The 7448-nt window shown below is 40.5% G+C and overlaps 1 protein-coding gene across 2 annotated transcripts in view; it reads right to left on the reverse strand.

Annotated features, from left to right (window-relative positions):
• Positions 1–2511, reverse strand: part of ZNF385B (zinc finger protein 385B) — a 724391-nt gene extending 721880 nt beyond the window's left edge. For both annotated transcript variants that reach the window (XM_069733222.1, XM_069733221.1), the window contains exon 1: positions 1710–2511. The gene's annotated coding sequence lies outside the window, so the exon portion shown is untranslated. The remainder of the gene's footprint in view (positions 1–1709) is intronic.
• Positions 2512–7448: the final 4937 nt, after the last annotated feature.

A 7448-nucleotide genomic window follows, 5' to 3' on the forward strand; every position in this document is an offset into this window, starting at 1 on the left:
CAATGTGATTTTCTGGATTTTTTTTTCTCAGTTTGTCTCCCATAGTTGAGGTCTACCTATGATGTAAATTACAGACGCCTCTCATCTTTTTAAGTGGTGGAACTTGCACTATTGCTGACTGACTAAATACTTTTTTCCCCCACTGTATATACCAAACCTCATGCTATTATCCAGAAAAATGAAGGCAGCACTCCCATAGAAAAAATAAATGTGGTTTATTGGCCCATGTGCGACGTTTCAGTCCAGGATGTGGACCTTTCTTGAGAAAGCTCCACATCCTGGACGGAAACGTCGCAAATCGGCCAATAAACCACATTTATTTTTTCTATTGGAGTGCTGCCTTCATTTTTCTGGATAATAGATAGATAGATAGATAGATATTGGATAGATAGATAGATGATAGATAGATAGATAGATAGATAGATAGATAGATAGATAGATAGATAGATAGATAGATACATAGATAGATCAGCACTAATATCTTAGAAATGAAGTAGGGTGCAAAACCTTGCAAGTAAATATCCAGTTAAAAAATAGACAAAAAATGAAAAATATACAGCACTACAAAATTAGCAAAAAAGAAAAAGGATCTTTAATAGTCCATATGGCGTGCCACACCACATGGGCTATTTTTATTTTTGCCAATTTTGGAGTACTGCCTATTTTTTATTTTTTATCTATTTTATAACTAGATAGATAGATAGATAGATAGATAGATGTGGGATAGATAGATAATAGATAGCTAAAAATCAAAATAAAACATGACTCAGCACACGCTTAACCAAAAAGCAGGTGATAAGTGCCAGCCTGCAGGTTACAGCCCAGTATCAAAATAATATACGGTAAATGCAAAGAAAGCATACTATAGTAACATGAAAAAGTGAACAAACTTTTAATACTTCATGTGTGCAAAAAAGCAACTTTTCAGCTCCAAAAAGCCTTTGTCAATTTTTGTTTTAAATATCAGATAGCTAGACGTGTAAATAGAGTATATATGTATATATATATATATATATATATATATACACACACACACACACACAGATAGGGGATGCTTGTGTAGCATACATTCTTTGCTCATATTCTATACACAGACTGCTGTAAGTAAAGTTCCATCCTCGTCCATCACTGTTTTGCTAGTGATTATCTTATGTGACTGCCTTTTCTATTCTAGGCGGTATCTTCATTCATACCTCGGTCACAATGATATAAGGAAGGGCTATAATGGCATTTGTGCTTTTACCACTTATCCGTGGATCCGTTTTCCCTGCCCCGGTATTCACCTCTTACATCTCCTAATGTGCAGTAATAATATTTGCGCCATGGCCATATAATAAGGCTGGATGCCTGTGTACCGTGCAGGGTGCGTGCGCTGCGGAGGGCGGCCAATAATCCCATCCTTCACACTGAGGACCCTATTTCCACGCGGGCTCGGGGCTGCGGCCAGGGCACAGGGCATTCATCGGGACGGGCTCTTATTATTACTGACAGATCCCATCTAGCACTTTGTGTCACCCGGCATGTGACTCCCGATGAAAGCCCTGGGATTGATCCCCATCTGCCGGGGATGCCTGCGTGTGAGACACGGCGAGGGCGCACAACTTACATTTCCTGCTGGAAGTGGGTGACAGAATGTAACACAGAGTGGAAGTAAATACGCAAAGCCAACCTGTCATTAAAGGTGAGGTTTAAAGGTGCCAATGTCCTACCTTTGCTGGCTGTTAGCAGTATGGACAGGTTGGAGAGGCTGGTACTTGTAGTGTCAGCTGCTGCTGCTGCAGAAGTAGTAGCTGTGTTTGTTGATGTCCTTCACCCAGATCTTGCTTCTTACTCAGCCCAGTCTGTTTCCTTCTGGTCCTCCAGACAGCACAACATGGGTTAACTCCTGATTTCCACCCACAGAATATTGACACGAAACATTTCGGTGTAGTTGGAGAGTCCCATCAGTGACTAATAAAACCATGTGCAGACTATATGGCTTTAGAAAAAAAATATATATATATAAAAAAATTAAATAAATGGAATAAAAATCGTCCACGATGATAAATAATCCAACGTCTCCCAAGAACTTTTACTGGACGCATTGATGTAACAGCTCCATCTGGGCTCTGAGTGATGCTGCCAGCTCCTGCTCCTTGTCCTCTGCCATCACATGGGGCAAGGCTTATCACAGGAGGCTGGGGAAGAGGGAAAGTTCAAATGTTTGCCGGGCAGCACAGCAAGGGTTAATCCCCGAGTCCAACCCACACGACAGGTAGCCACTGCAAGGAAGCAGACAGTCAACACTCCTCTCCCATCTCTCCATGGACACCCAGAGAGGAGAGAGGCAGCAAGTCAGGACACAGGAGGAACTGCAGGCAGGGGACAAGTGTGGAGGTGGAAGCTTCCCCTCACTGTGTCCCCCCTGATAATTATCACAGGAAGAGATTTACCTTTATAAGGCAGCAGGGCTGACAGGAAGGAGGCTGTTAGCTCCAGGGTGCAGGGTCCTGGGCTGCCCAGCATTGTACTGTGCCTGGAAGCTTAGCAGCAACAATGCTCCTGCTCGATAGCCATGGATTCATTTCTGAGGCTAGCTACCCCTAGTGGCCATCTACAGCAATAACCAGTAACTTACTGTGTTACATCTCATTCTCTACATGTCACAATTACAAGAGACACTTTCTCCAGGGGTCAAATACTAAAGAAACAAGTAGAACTCCAAGAAAATGTGGAGTATTACTAGGTTAGGGCTACATGGGGACAATCTGTAGTGTGAGTTTACAATTAGATAGATAGATAGATAGATAGATAGATAATAGATATGTGATAGATAGATAGATAGATAGATAGATAGATAGATAGATAGATAGATAGATAGATAGATAGATATGGGATAGATAGATAGATCGATAGAGATGGGACAGATAGCTAGTTAGATAATAGATATGGGATAGAGAGAGATGATAGCTAGAATGATAAATATAGAAAAAGAAAACAAAAAGCAGCACCAAAAGAAAACAAAGGGTGCAAAAAATCCACCCAGGTATATACCAAAACCTCATACTATAGTCCAAAAACGAGGCAGCACTCCAATAGGAAAAAAGAATGTGATTTATTGGTCCATGTGCGACGTTTCAGTCCAGGATGTGGACCTTTCTCAAGCTGCTTGGATAGAAAGATAAATAGATAGATAGATAGATAGATAGATAGATAGATAGATAGACAAACAGATAGATATTAGAGATAGATATTAGATAGATGATAGATTGATAGATGGATAGAAAGATAAGGGCTAGATATTGGGCGGCGCTCATAGCTATCCAGCAATGACGACCACAGGTGTCTGCTGCAGACCCTGGGGTGTTGTGACAACCCATCGGCGACCAGCGGTCATGTGACACGAGCGCTGATGGGCAGGACTAGTGACGCACTTCTGGAACTAACGTGTTAAATGCTGCTGTCAGGGATTGTATTGCATTAACATGCTAACAGCCAAGGGTGGATCACAGCTGTTAGGAGTACATATCAGCTGATGTGCCTGAAAATTTGTGGGCGCCGGAGCCCGCAGCAAACAGGGGTAGGCCAACTTAGACGTAACTATATGTTTAAGGTGGTAAAGGGGCTAAAGGACTTTATTCTGGTGGTGTTTGTTTTTTTATACAATATGACTATGGGGTTAGCAATGGGGGCGTCTTATAGATGCCTCTCCATTACTAAGTTGTGGGCTCGATGTCATCTGACAATATAAAGGTGACATCAACCCCCCAACTATTACTCAACATGCCACTGTACCAGGACAAGTGGGAAGAGTCAGGCAAAGTGCCAGAATTGGCGCATCTAATACATGTGCCTTTTCTGGGGCAGCTGTGGGCTGCTATTTTTAGGATGGGTGGCCAATATAGTTCAGACATTTTCATCTGCCCCCAGCTGTCGGCTTTCCCTCTGCTGGTTACATAAATGCTCAGTATGACCTACACGCTTACAGCGCTATCTTTCCTTTAAATGTGCAGTGACAGTGCTCTCCCATAAGTAGGTGGTGTGCATCCACTTGGGCCAGCTTTAAAAGATCTTGGATTATCACATCAGAGGTGTAGGCCAGGTTACCATAATAACTTGGCGCGGACTAGCACAGAGAAAGCTGACCATAAAGGAAGAAGTCAAGGCCAGTGCTGGACAGGTGAGTTACGATGTTGTATGAGGTTTCAAAAAATATTAAGTTTTCCTTTGAAAAAAAACAGCACTCATCCTCAGGTACGGTACTTTACGATCAGTCCCCATATGCAGTAGTACATTTTTTTCAGCCTTTTCATATTCCACAAATTATAGGGGTTATCTTGGACTTTAATATTGTTTGCTTATCTTTAGACTGGGCCTTCAATGTCTGATCGTTGGGTGTGTGACTCCTGGCACCCTTGACGCTCAACTGTTCCCGAAGGCGGTGGCAGATGGAACTGCTCAGTTACGGAGTTGCATGGCTCCATTGACAGTATAGTTGGCACGGCGAGGTACTGCACATCCACTCCTTATTCAAATCAGTAGGGGGCGGATATGCAGGACCCGGCAGTGGCCACTAGTCCATCGTCGGAGCTGTGCAGCTCCATAATTGAGCAGTTCTGGCCGCCGTCACCAGGAACCGCTGATCGGCAGAGGTGTTGGGTGTGGCACCCCCACCGATCAGACATTTATGACCTATCCTAAGAATGGACCATAAATGTTAAAGTCCAGGACAACCCCTTTATGTTAGTACATGCCACAGTATAAAGACCAAATCACACTCATGGTTAAGACTTCTGTATACAATAGAATCAGTGAACAGTAGGTCATATAACGGAAACGTGCAGTAATTGTGAAGACAGCATTTTCGGCACATGGGTTTATTTTATTGACAGGGACATATCATCCCCCAGGGCATCACTACAGAGAGAGCTGTGTCCACTCTTCGGGATACATGTGTAGAATCCATATAAAGGCTAATCATCAGAAGGTTAATTCAGGATCTGCACATTTGCAAACTATGATGAGGGGAGAGATCACATTCATAATACATTCGAGTAATTCTAGTAATCTGATTCCTGAGAATTAAAAATGTACCAAGATTTAAAATATGACATTGAAATATATAAATATAATAATAATAGCAGTATAAAAATACTGTGTTTTGTTTTACATGACCTGGGGATTGCACTTTATTGATGATAAACTATACAGGGCAATGGAAATAGGAAATTATTTTCCAATTATACTTGAACCTACTGTAGCCATAAATGCAATGATTCCACCAATCACCCTTGATAAAAATCCCAAAGAATACTAAAATGGTGACTAATATGGTCCAAAAATATAATTGGACTCATAATTTTTAGGCTTGGCCTCACGTAGACCTTTTTTTATTTATTTTTGCGCATGTGATAAACTGATTGATTTTAATTATTATTTTGATCAGATTTTCCTCAGTTTTTGGTTAGTCTTTGATCAGTGTCAGTTTTTAGCCCCAGTGTTTCATCAGTTTTTCGCGCTTACAAAATAAGAAACAGATGTAGGTTTCCTAACTTCTGTTGGTGAGAAATGGACATGGCATGGATGGTATTCGAGTGCTGACCTTTATTTTTACAGACCTTTAGACTTGCATTGGTGAGTGTGATCCATGATAAGGACCAAAAACAGAGATTTATCTCTATTTTTTTTTTTTTTTTGCACATGTTTGGCAACTAAAACATATAACATGGTTCCTAAATGTTTAGAATATCCACAGCACACACACGTGCAAGCAGATAATTACTGGTATTCAAACACAAGTGAGCAAGTATGAGTAATTATCAGCTTGCATTAATTGGCTTATACTTATGGTAGTTGTAAGAACACATAGAATTGAATCATATTTGGCCATCAAGTACACATAATATAGAAACACCAAAGAAAAAATACTTTATATCCAGACCAAAGAAAGTATAAAACTATGTTTTATTTATTTAAACAAGTCATAAAACCAAGCCATAAAATGACAGAACATACAAACATGTAAGAAGGTAAAAAAACACAGATGATGAAAATTAGTGAAAAACCCGGAAAAAATGTATTAGGCTGTGTGCACACGTTGCGGTTTTTTCGTGGTTTTTCCTGATAAAAACGCTATAAAACCGCAAAAAAAACGCATACAATAAGCATCCCATCATTTAGAATGAATTCCGCATGTTTTGTGCACATGATGCGTTTTTTTCCGCAAAAAAAATGCATCGCAGTAAAAACTGCAGCATGTTCATTAATTTTGCGTTTTTTTTGCGGATTTCCCACTACAAAATGCATTGGGAAGTGTCCGGAAAAAAAACGCGGCAAAAACGCATCAAAACCACGGCAAAAACGTGGCAAAAACGCATGCGGTTTTCGTGCGGATTTCTTGCAGAAAATGTCCGGTTTTTCTCATGAATTTTCTGCGAGAAATCCTGAATGTGTGCACATAGCCTAAAGGTAAAGTACATAATAATTATCATGTGATCCAAATAGAAGAATTTATCACTAACATAAAAAGGCAATCGAAATATCAGCTTTTTGTACCACAGGTGTAACCTTAAGGCTACTGTATGTGCACACGTTGCAGATTATTTGCGGTTTTTTAGCGTTTTTGCGCTATAAAAACGCTATAAAACTGCAAATAATCTGCATACATTAAGCATCCTATCATTTATAATGGAAGCCGCAATTTCTGTGCACATGATGTGCGTTTTTCCGCATGAAAAACGCATTGCGGAAAAATAATGAACCTGTTCATTCATTTTGCGTTTTTTTCACGGATTTCCCACTGTCTAATGCATTGAGAAATGTCTGGGAAAAACAGCGCAAAAAACGTGCAAAAAAATGTGTCAAAACCGCACAAAAAACGCACAAAAAAACGCATGTGGATTTCATGCGGAAATCTGGCAGAAATGTCCGGATTTCCACAGGAATTTTCTGCATGAATTCCTGAATGTGTGCACATAGCCTTAAACAGCAATTCATGACATAGTAAACAGGAGGCTATATAGAATACGCATAGTAAATTTGTATATTAACTATATAATCTTCTAATTCTGTCTGTTTGTCTGTAATGGAAATCCCGTGTTGCTGATTGGTCGCCACATAGTTCAGTCACGTTTACTGAACAAGTTCTGTCAGTCACAGTGCCACTTAGTTCAGTCACATTTACTGAACAAGTTCTGGCAGTCACAGTGCCACGTAGTTCACTCACGTTTACTGAATAAGTTCTGTCAGTCACAGTGCTAAGTAGTCCAGTCACGTTTAGTGAGCAAGTTCTGTCAGTCACAGTGTGATGTAGTTCAGTCACGTTTACTGGACAAGATCTGTCAGTCACAGTGCCACGTAGTTCAGTTACGTTTACTGAACAAGTTCTGTCAGTCACAGTGCGACATAGTTCACTCACGTTTACTGAACACGTTCAGTCAGTCAATGTGGTGTACACAAATATTTTGGGT

This window comes from Ranitomeya imitator, chromosome 7 (assembly GCF_032444005.1).
Source record: "Ranitomeya imitator isolate aRanImi1 chromosome 7, aRanImi1.pri, whole genome shotgun sequence".
In the NCBI taxonomy this organism is placed as follows: domain Eukaryota; kingdom Metazoa; phylum Chordata; class Amphibia; order Anura; family Dendrobatidae; genus Ranitomeya; species Ranitomeya imitator.